Source organism: Macrobrachium rosenbergii, chromosome 17, assembly GCF_040412425.1.
Source record: "Macrobrachium rosenbergii isolate ZJJX-2024 chromosome 17, ASM4041242v1, whole genome shotgun sequence".
Classification (NCBI taxonomy): Eukaryota; Metazoa; Arthropoda; class Malacostraca; order Decapoda; family Palaemonidae; genus Macrobrachium; species Macrobrachium rosenbergii.
The window spans coordinates 27000765-27013264 of NC_089757.1; the positions used below are offsets into that span (position 1 = coordinate 27000765).

At 36.8% G+C, this 12500-nt stretch overlaps 1 long non-coding RNA gene across 1 annotated transcript in view; it reads left to right on the plus strand.

The window, feature by feature from the left end:
• The window catches only part of LOC136847812 (uncharacterized), a 185827-nt gene extending 178552 nt beyond the window's left edge, over positions 1-7275 (plus strand). The window contains exon 3 of the long non-coding RNA XR_010855850.1: positions 6727-7275. This is a non-coding gene — a long non-coding RNA (uncharacterized lncRNA). The remainder of the gene's footprint in view (positions 1-6726) is intronic.
• Positions 7276-12500: the final 5225 nt, after the last annotated feature.

Sequence of the window (12500 nt, forward strand, 5' to 3'; positions counted from 1 at the left end):
TTATATATATTATATATATATATTATATATATTATATATATATATATTATATATATATATATATATATATATATATATATATATATATATATATATATATATATATATATATATATATATATATATATATATATATATACATATATATCCACAACACAACACTAAGTCAGAGCAGATTAGCTGCAAGTCGCAATGCGCTGCTAATCATTCTAACTTCTAGAAGCAATCTGTCGGTTCATATAGACACGTACTCCCAAATTTTACAGGTCTTGTGTCTCTGGTCTATACTTACCTCCATTCTTGGTATTCTTCTTAGGGTGCGTCCGCACTTATTAAATATGTCATAAACACGCGTCAAAAACTTGTCGCATACTTATCACAAACAGGTTGATAACAAGTCAGCGACCGTAAATGGAGAACTGCAGTGAAACACACCTCAGTAAAATATGTCAAACATGTTGAACACGTGTTGTATACATAAAAAAACAGGTTGAAAACAAGCCAACGACTGTAAGTGGAGAACTGCAGTAAAACACACCTCAGTGAAATACGTCATAATCATGTTGGACACGTGTTGCTTACATATCAAAAACAGGTTCAAAACAAGTCAACGACCATAAGTGGAGAACTGCAGTAAAACACCCATCAGTGAAATATGTCATAACCTTGTTGGACATGAGTTGCATACATATCAAAAACAGGTTCAAAACAAGTCAGCGACCAAAAGTGGAGAACTGCAGTGAAACACACCTCAGTAAAATGTCATAAACACTTCAGAAACTTGTCGCACACTTATCACAAACAGGTTGATAATAAGTCAGCAACTTAAGTGGATAACTGCTTACTGCAGTAAAGCACACCACAGTAAAAATGTCATAAATATGTAGGACACTTGTTGAATACATATCACAAACAAGTTGGAAACAAGTCAACGACCATCAGCAGTGAACGAATCTTTTGCAAATGCTTTGTACTCGTCTGAAGCACTGGTTTGGAGTACCCAAAAGTCGTAGACTTGTCGCCCACACATCACAAACAGGTTAAATACAAGTTGCCGACGTGTTTACAACTTTTTTACTAATTCGTAGACGCAACCTTGGGAGTAAAGTCAATCTGGAGGGTACAGTAATATTTAGGGTAGAGTGTTGACCATTTTACCAGAAACATCCATGTGGACACATTCTCCAAGTCACCAATACATGTATATAAAGAAATATATTTTGTGTATTAGTCACAATGAGGTTATATTTTCATTGCATGCACATCTGTATTGAATATCTGTATTGAAACTTGTGAAAAGGACTATTTTCATTCATATAATTTTCCCGTAGGTGAATTGATTGAAATCATAGTACAAATGTTAGTGTGTATATTCACACCCACACCAAGCGTTCTCTCTCTCTCTCTCTCTCTCTCCCTTCCTCTCTCTCTCTCTCTCTCCCTTCTCTCTCTCTCTCTCTCTCTCTCTCTCTCTCTCTCTCTCTCTCTCTCTCTCTCTCTCTCTCTCTCTCTCTAATTTGATATCTCTAGTAATGATTATTGGATCCCATCTTTATGATCAATTTTAGCAATATATTACAGAAAGCTGTTGTTAATGAGCATTTTATAGGCGGGTAATTTTTGTTTGGCTGTCAAATTATGCGTTTTATGCAGGAACAAAATCGCGGAATAAATTCTCGCCAAATGTCCGGCGCGCTTGTAATTTTACTTCCGCTGCGCGCTGTGCGGCTGTTATTAATGAATAATATATGTATGCCAAACTTTTATGCGTGCCCCTGTATATTTATGATGATATTGATAATTTCATGATGTTGATTAATGTTGGTACTGATGATAATGATACTTATCAATGATAATTTTAAATTATTTGTTTATTGCTGTTGCTGGTGATAGTAGTTTTGGCGATAATAATAATAATAATAATAATAATAATAATAATAATAATAATAATAATAATAATATTATTATTATTTATTATTATTATTATTATTATTATTATTATTATTATTATTATTATTATTATTATTATTATTATTATTATTATTATTATCTATGGAACAAGCAGCCTAAAATCGAAAAGTTGACCTATGAAGGATTTTATTTTTTAGCACTGTAATGGATAAATGATAAAAATACTTCAGAGATATACTTGAATGATTTGTTTAAGAATATCAAAATTAACGTTTCATTATTCATTATTCATATTAAAAAATCTTTATTATTATGTAAATCTTTCTATTCCATCATAATGAGTAAGTTGGGTATCTGGACAATAGTTGGATCTTTATAATTACCACACAGAATCTTAAGCAAGTAAAAAATCCGCCGAAGTTTTTTCGGCGCAATCGAGTTTTCTGTACAGCCGCTACAGCGTATAATCAAGGCCACCGAAAACAGATCCATCTTTCGTTAGTCTCGGTATAATGCTGTATGAGCCGCGGCCCATCAAACTTTAACCACGGGCCTGTGGTGGCCTATCCTATATCGTTGCCAGAAACATGATTATGGCTAAATTCAACCTTGAATAAAATAAAAACCACTGAGGCTACAGGACTGCAATTTGGTATGTTTGATGATTGGAGGGTGGATGATCAACATACCAATTTGCAGCCCTCTAGCCTCAGTAGCTTTTAAGATCTGAGGGCAGGCAGAAAAAGTGCAGACAGAAAAAGTGCGGACAGAAAAAAGTGCGAACGGGCAGACAAAGCCGGCACAATAGCTTTCTTTTCAGAAAACTAAAAGTATTTTACAGAAACGTAGTATTCTAACATGAGCGAAAATCTACGATATTTTAAGTTTCGATTCGGCTTAAAAACTGCAAGAAACCGCAGCCTACGATAATCAGCTGAAAACAACGAAACGCTACGAAAAGGAATCGTGAGTCGCGCAGAGTTAGTTAGGATTAATTGGATTTTCATCTGAATAACAAAAGTAATTCTAATCATCTTACAGTTGTGCGTCAGCTTACGCCTTTCCTCAGGGCCCCCACCCCCACCCCCACCCTTTTCGGACAACTTCCCCTAACACCACCCACTAAAAAAAAAACAGCCCACTACCCTTCCCACCCCGATCTTTTGCACCTAATTACCTTCAAATGTTTAAATATGAAGGCATACACTTTTATACATGAGTTTTAAGAGATAAGCAAATTTTTTTTTATTATTTTTTTTACAATATCACCTCGTTATAGGTCTTCTGCGAGACAGAGAGACAGAGAAACAGACAGACTGGAGGGGGTGATAATTATATGATAGTTTACTTCTTAAACAGGTATTGAATTGAAATGAATTGATTATAGAACTTAGGCCAAAGGCCAAGCACTGGGACCTATGAGGTCATTCAGCGGTGAAACGGAAATTGACAGTAAGAGGTTTGAAAGGTGTAACAGGAGGAAAACCTCGCAGTTGCACTATGAAACATTTGTTAGAGGAGGGTGGAAAGTAAGATGGAGGAAAAGAATATGAAAGGATGTACAGTAAAAGAAACGAAAGGGGTTGTAGCTAGGGGCCGAAGGCACGCTGCAAGGAACTTTAAATAATGCCTACAGTGCACCGCACGAGGTGCACTAATGGCACTATCCCCCTGCGGGTTTCTTAAACAGGTAACTTGTATAAATGCAAAAGAACATAGTCCTTCCTACCGACCACCTGTAGGTCTTACAGGTAATCAAAGTGAATTTTAGTGTAAATGGAGAAAACTGAGAAGTAGGCTATACAGATATGTCGCTTAGTGTTTTAGGTATCAAAAATCTCCCCCTTTTATGATAATGCTACTTAAAATTGACAGTTCGAAGGAGTGCTAGAATTTCATGGCTGTGAAGCCAATTTTTAAACTCTTGAATATGCGTGTGTGCTTGCATGTAAGGCAGTTGAGTGCTTATCCATATATCTACCTATTCGTTTTACATTCAGCAGCAATGTGACTTTCGCGACTTAGTCCTAGCGTGATGTTTCTTCCAAAATTTTTGTTGTTTTGTAACTGTTATTGATGATCTGTTTAAAAAAACGAAGAATATATATATATGTATATATATACCGTATATATAAAATTTTTGTATGTGCGTATGTATAGATTTGTATATTCAATATATATGGCACAGATCTGTGTAGCATTACAACAAAACCCCAAGAATTATATAAATTACTGTATTTGGGTCGCAGAGGAGATCCTTATTGAATCAACATGCTACAAGGAGGGGGAGAGGGGTTAGCGCCTTCCGGGCACAATATTTAGCGGCTTAAGCGATCAACTGTTCCGCACTGTCACCGTGAAAAATTATCGGAACGAAATCGGGGCAACACGTGCACGACACTTCCCCTTTTCTTCCTCCTCCTCCTCTTCTTCCCCAACCCCCTTTGTGTATGTCTCTCTCTCTCTCTCTCTCTCTCTCTCTCTCTCTCTCTCTCCCCAGCCTCATTGTCACCCCTCCCCCCCCAACCCCCTCCTGCCGTATCCTCCCCAACATATTGTTTTCCACCGCACGGTATTCGATGCCTTGAAACAGATTCTTTTCCTTTATAAATTCAAATTTCAATAGCATTCATATAATTCCTTTTAAGTCTAAGGAATTCTGTTACGCATGTAGATTATCCTGCCGTTTATCTACCGTCGACCATAGGAGCACTTTCCGCATTCAGCAAAGGAAGAAGACATAAGAGAAGCAAAGAGCGTGTAAGTGGGCGGAACAAATGAGAATAGTCAAGCGTATGGAAGAAAAGGGGGAGGTGCGGTTGGCAGTTATTCTTTCGTGATTAAATTTTTCCTCCATCTGTATGATCGTCCGGGACTTATACTAGTAACCTGACAATACATATCTTCAATAAATATATTTATGTTAAGCGTAAACGAATATAAAACATCCCTAGGAGGATATTTAAAAGAACAGCACTTTTTCCCGCTGTGGCAACATCCCATTCGCGCACGTGGCAAAACGGCCCAATACGGTGTTGCTAACAGGGGAGCACGAGGATTTTGTTATTACTGCTTGGTACTTGTCCCCCTATAGGAAAAGGGTCCGAGTCGATATAAACTGACTGTGTATGCATTGCTTATATGTATATCAATGAAGATCTCCGGTTCGGCGCAAAGACAATAATTATGTAAAAACAATTATAAGTTAAATCCTCGCAGGCTATTCAGGAACGGGGTTTGTTTTGAACATTAGTTACTGTCATCTCTCATCAATTATCATTATAAATAGCAAGGCTTTTACAGATTGACGTTTTTCTTTACTAGAATATGAATATATTAAAACTTGACATCCAAAATTATATTTTGTATTGGTAACTAGTTAGTATACAATACTGGCCAAAAATGGAAGACTGCAGTGTCTGCAAAACTACAAAACTGAGAAAAATGGTAGGCCTACATGCCCTGCAAATAGGACCCACTAAATACTCGTGCAAAGTATTGAAGAATCATTCTGAAACTGCAGAAACTTGTGTATTAGTGTTTCACGAGACCAGTTGGTGGCATGTCTCAATTTCGAAAGTTTTGCAGATACTGCAGTTTTCCATTTTAGGGCAGAATGGTTTTTTTTTTTTTTTAGTAAGGTACTAAATCTACCCCGGTTGATTTCAGTATTCCATTCAACACTGAAGTCTTGAAACGCAAACATATCTCTTGGGGATAACATAAAATTCCTAAGAGCATAGTAAAGTGAAAAGTCTTAAGAAAGAAAGAAACAAGGTTATACTATTATTATTATTATTATTATTATTATTATTATTATTATTATTATTATTATTATTATTATTATTATTATTATTATTATTTCGGTAGATGAAACCTATTCACATGGAACAAGTACACAGGGGCCATTGGCTTGGAATTCAAGCTTCCAAAGAATGTTGGTTTCAACCTCCCACCGCAGACCCCACACTGCGGCAGTAACTGATTATGATACAGAGTCAGTATTGAATTTATTTAATTTATTTTACCGCTCATGTGGTTATATATCTCGTATTACTTGCAAGACGAATTATACAATAATTTTTTATGTGATGGTTTGAATTTCATACAGCAAAAACTCAATGAGCTCTCTCTCTCTCTCTCTCTCTCTCTCTCTCTCTCTCTCTCTCTCTCTCTCTCTCTCCGATTTACCTGGTGGTCTGTCTAACTTATAAAGACTGGTACGTGGCCCTGTCCATATTTTCAACAATTTTTTTTCATTATTTCTTATGGAACCATAAAAGAAAAAAAATAATAATAATAAAAAGAAAGAACAGAATAAGTAGGGCAGTGCCTTGATCAAGTTGGAGACCTGACTTGTTTTCAATACCGTCCGGATTGACAAGTCTGTATGATTTGTAAGAAGGAGTTTTGAGACGATTAGTACAAATTACTTCATATACCCTGGTAATATCCATAACCATCAGCCGCTAATTATGTAAATTGTATTTGCTAATGAATATAAAATTAAGAAAAAGTTTAGATTTTTAAAATTTATTTTGGCTAACAAACTTCGCAATATTGAATAGATTATTGTTGGTGCAACAAAGAACGCTGTTGAACGCAATATGAAGTGAAATTGTAGTGAAATATTAATATTTAATTATTAAAGATCAATTTATTTTTCACTTTCGGTTTTTGTTTTAAAGATTTCTTACGTAGCTAGACGGTCTTAAGGGTTTAAAAACAATCTAATTAACATATTCATTTTGTAATTTTTCCATTAATACGACTGAATACAGTAAAATAAACCCACAAATTTTTCTTTGTTTTCAGGTAAGCTAACTCCTAGGTTACGCGGACTTGCACTGAGTTGGCCAGTTCCATGATTCCAGAAGCGCAGTTCCATGATTTCGGAAGCGCAGTTCCATGATTCCGGAAGCGCAGTTCCATGATTCCGGAAGCGCAGTTCCATGATTCCGGAAGCGCAGTTCCATGATTCCTGGAAGCGCGTTGAATATGCGTAAGTACATTTAAATGCGCGTGTTTGATTGGCGTTGGAGTGTATATTTCTATATAAAAGTAAAACATTACATATATTTTAATTCGAAGTTAAGTAATAGACATTTCAGTGCTCGTTTACTCAACAGTTATGAACGAATGGCGGTCAAAAGCATTTTTAGTTTTGAGATACTAACCTAACTTTACCCCCATACAAATTTTTATTTTTATTTTTATTTCTCTTTATCGGGCATTATAACATACAATGCCATTTGTCGCATTAATCTCCCCCTTTGTTTCTTAACACTCAAATTATATAGATTTTAGCTGTATAGTATGTTCCTGTTGCTTTGTATGTGAAAAGACTTCCTTTCGTGTGACATTGTAGCATCTTCCATTAATTGTAAAGCAAAGCCGTTACTTTATATTTTTGTTAAAACGAATTTATTTAGAGAAGGAAAAATATTCACGGCATTCTTAGTATGTTTATATGTATATATATATATATATATATATATATATATATATATATATATATATATATATATATTATATAATTATATATATATATATATTATATATATATATAAATATATATATATATAAATATATATATATATATATATATATATATATATATATATATAATATATATATATATATATATATATATATATATATATATATATATATATATATATATATATATATATACACATAGTATTTATATATAAACATTACTAAGATGTGAATATTTTTCCTTCTCTAAATAAATTCGTCTTATATAAATATAAAATAACGAACTTTACTTTACAATTATGGAAGATGCTACAATGTCACATGAAGGGAAAGATCTTTCAGTGTGGGATGTACTGAGTAGGATACTATAATAGGGCAGAGGGGACGGGAGAGACCAAGGGAAACCCGAATAAGGCCAGTGTGGAGTTATATTAATGTCACTAAGAATTTCATGATTGCCAAATGATGCCTTTAATGATATTCAAATAACGATATTCCTGATATTCAGATGATGATATTCATGGTAGTACTGAGCCTCATTTAGATGATGCTGGTGATATTATTCAGAGAAAAACCAAATTTTTGTGCTGTCCTAAAATGGAAAACTGTAGTATCTGCAAAATTTTCGAAATTGAGATCTGCCACCTATTGGGCTCGTGAAACGCTAATACACAAGTTACTGCAGTTTCAGAATGATTCTTCAGTGCTTTCTACGAGTATTTAGGGGGTTCCATTTGCAGTACCTGCAAAAACAGTAGTAAGGCAAGGGAGTATCTACCATTTTTCTCGGTTTTGTGTTTTTGCAGTTACTTCAGTCTTCCATTTTAGGGAAGTATGGTGATTAAAACATTCGAATAGGGTATCTGCATCACCCCCTGGAGATGAGAATGTAGTACTGAATTCTGTAATTTTATCTTTAAAATGTACAGTACATCTATGTACAGTATATAGGCCTATATTAATTAGGGGTTTAGACGAGACTGCAGATTCCAAAAGTCAGGGAAAAATTGTTCATTGTTGTCCTTCATTATTTTTTAACAACGCGAGCTCATAATTTGTTTTCACAGCATCTAACTAGCTTAACATTTTTATTATGCTTCCCGAAGAGTTCTGCTGGGAGATTGTTATAGCGTTATTTCGAATTTTTAGTTGCTAATCGAGAGAGAGAGAGAGAGAGAGAGAGAGAGAGAGAGAGAGAGAGAGAGAGAGAGAGAGAGAGAGAGGGGTCATGTTAGAAAAAAAATTGTGTAATAATATTGTGTGATAATAGATGACAGATTTCAGTGCAATGATTGGTTTAAACTTTGAAATTCATATCTTACAAAATTTTCAAATAAAACTCTTAAAATAAAATCTGGCGTATAAACATTATTCTCAGCATGGATTATTTTTAATTTATTTTTATTAACGTACAAGCCATTTCTTCATCAAGACACTGCAAAGGAATTTAGAGAAAATTTTCGTCTTAATTTTGGAACTTGCTCGGCGATTGAATGCCTTATTAACGGGTGCCATAAGAATCTGTCTATGATAATAAAATCCGAGTGGATCTTTCTTGTTTGTCCGCCCCGGGTGGGGGCGGGGTAGGTAGGGGATCGGGAGGGTAGGGGAGACATGACACATCCATCCTCCTTCTGCAAACCTGTTTGTCCGTCCCGGGTTGGGTTGTGGTAGGTATGGGATCGGGTGGGTAGGGGAGACATGGCGGGCAGCACCAGGCTCGTGTTTAATAATGGATAAAAATTCCAGAAAGCAGCTTTAGCGTTGTTAAACGAATTTTAAACAGCATTACAAGTACTTATGTCAGCTGCAATGCAGACCATCTTTAGAAGGCTTCGTTTGGTCAAACAAAATGTCATCATGATCGTCGTGCCATAGTCGAAGTTGGCAAATAGCTTCTTGTTCTTAAAAGTTGCTGAGTTTCTGTCATTGTTCTTTAGTTTTTAGTTTTCTGTAAAAGAAAACTATTGAGATGGCTTTTTGTCTGTCCGTCCACCGTCAGATCTTAAAAACTACTGAGGCTAGAGGGCTGCAAAATGGTATGCTGACCATCCACCGCCCAATCATCAAACATACCAAATTGCAGCCCCCTAGCTTTAGTAGTTTTCATTTTATTTAAGGTTAAAGTTAGCCATAATCATACTTCTGGCACCACTATAGGTACCAATAACATAGGCCACCACCGGGCTGTGGCTGATAGCTTCATGGGATGTGGCTGAAATTTTCATGGGCCGTGGCTGAGAGTTTCATACAGCATTACACGTTGTGCAGAAAACTCGATTATTGCGCCGAAGAAACTTCGGCGGATTTTTTACTCGTTATTTGTTTTTTTCAATTAGTTTGGAAAGTCAGTCTCAATGTATATGAGCGACAAAAGTCATCAGCCAAAGATGGAGGAACGGTGAACTTCTTTCTCTGCGTCTTTTCCCACTTCTAAGTGGGGGTCGATGTTTCTGACAGCTTCCCTCCACCTGGCTCGGTCAAACACATCCTCCTCTGACAATTGTTTGTCTCTCAGGTCTTCTCTAATTACATCCATCCACCCTCGCTTATTCGGTATTCCTCTTGCTCTCCCACCAGGCACCTCCATCTGCATCACTTTCCTCCCTACATATGTCTCATCCATTCTCATCACATGGCCATACCACTGCAGTCTTCTTTCCTGGGGCTTCTTTGATAGGAAGAACAGTGAACATGGAATGAAAATATATTTATCCGGGATAACGCTCGAGTTATTTGTATAACAATCTTCCTGCGCAAAGGATTTTGTATTTAAGCAATTATTCGTGTTTTGAGGTGTACTTCTATTACTGTGCGTTTACCCTTTGCATTGTTTACGTGAATCATGCTAGTCTGATTTTGGCCAATCTTTCTAATAATAATAATAATAATAATAATAATAATAATAATAATAATAATAATAATAAATAATAATAATAATAATATTATTATTATTATTATTATTATTATTATTATTATTATTATTATTATTATTATTATTATTATTGCTTGAGAAAGATTAATTAATTGTACAATAGGCTAGTTGGTCTCTTCAGGGACACTGATTTAGACTTACTGAATCTGTCTCAACTGCTGTGATCCGAGTTTTGATTTGACAAGCTTTAACCGCCTGTGAGGAGCGGAACAGCTGATATTGAAATTGCTTGGGCTGTTACAGTTGAAAAGTCTCAGTTGAAAGGTTCATTTCAAGAGAGAGAGAGAGAGAGAGAGAGAGAGAGAGAGAGAGAGAGAGAGAGAGAGAGAGAGAGAGCAATGAAATTCTTGATTTTGGATCTTAATATGTTATTTGGTGACACCTTTTCACATCAAAAATTTAAAAAGGAAAGAGACGTGTGCAGCAGCCAGAGATGGATTGATAAGTAGTAAAAATCAGTATGAATTTTGGTTGGTTCTTTGCAGCGTGCCTTCGGCCCCTAGCTGCAACCCCTTTCGTTCCCTTTACTGTACCTCTTTTCATATTCTCTCTCCCATCTTACTTTCCACCCTCTCCTAACAATTGATTCATAGTGAAACTGCGAGGTTTTCCTCCTGTTACACCTTTCAAACCTTTTACTGTCAATTTTCATTTCAGCTCTGAATGACCTCATAAAAGCAGGTCCCACTGCTTGGCCTTTGGCCTAAATTCTATATTCAATTCAATTCAATTCAGTCTTTTAGCACGAAACTTCAGTAACCGACGCAGTACAATGCCTCGTTATATTTTTCTGCGATTATTTTTTCCAGCTTCCGCCCCTCATCTCACGGCGAGGATGTGAATATGTTCACGCTGGCTTGCATATACATGAACAAGCACACATGCACACGAGAGCGAGAGAGAGAGAGAGAGAGAGAGAGAGAGAGAGAGAGAGAGAGAGAGCAAGCGAGGGTTAGCTCCGTCAAAGCTTCGTCCGCCCTGCTGTTATACAAATTAGGTACAGATTAAAACAACTTATTGACAAATTTGTAAAGAGATCGAGCGATGGCGAAGCGGGGGAAAAAAAAAATAGAACGAGGAATCTAAATGCTTTTGGCACCGAATGGCGAATTCGCCCACATGAATAATACCGTGGATGTCGCGAGTGTGTGTATGAGAGAGAGAGAGAGCGAGAGAGAGGGAAAGATAGGAAGGCAGACAGAACGAGAGAGAGAGAGAGCGTATTGTCGCAATATATACGAGGAACTCAGCATTTCCAGCGAAGGATATTTTCGGGCCTGCGTGTTTTACCAATGGAAAACCTTTTTGACGGAAAAGCCCGAAGATATCTGATTTGTATGCAGTTGCCGGTCGCTCTTGAATGCTGGGGCCCTGTGTTTTACTCTATTTTCAAAGTCAAACTCCATTTTAAAGTCAATTTTAAACAATGGATGACCGCGTTTCCCAGCGCCCACTGCCACGCCATCGGCAACTTTCCCAGAGGCGGCCGACAAAAGGGACACGCCGCCTTTTATACGACTTTCAATTAAAATGCAAAGTTAAACGCCGCTAAAGACTGACGCACGCGATTTTGTTGATAGTTAAAAGTCGGCCGGACTAAAACACCGAGGGGAGAATCCCGGAGTGGGGGGAGGAGGTGGGGGGGAGGTAGTGGAGGATGTGGGGAAGGGGGAAGAGTGGGGAAGAGGTGGTTCGACAAGGGCATGGGAAGGGATCCGAGTTATACAAGTATGTAAAGAGAAAGGGAAAGATTCATTGAGGGGAATATAAGGACAACGCGCCCGAGATGAATTCGAAGGTGTCAATAAAAGACGAAAAAGAAGATGTGTTAAAAAGAGGGATTAGATTCTTGGAAGAGGCCGGTTATCATTTTCCTGGAGAGAGAGAGAGAGAGAGAGAGGAGAGAGAGTACATTCTTTGGCTGCAGCATGACAAATGGGAGGGCCTTTAAAAGAAGAAAATATATGGTGCTGGAACGGAACAGTGATGGCACCATGGACGAAAAAGAAAATACCGTCTAAGGATGTTGAAGAGAGAGAGAGAGAGAGAGAGAGAGAGAGAGAGAGAGAGAGAGAGAGAGAGCACAGTCTTTGTCTGCAGAATGACAAATGGGAAGGCCCTTTAAAAGAAGAAGATACATGGTACTGGAAAGGAA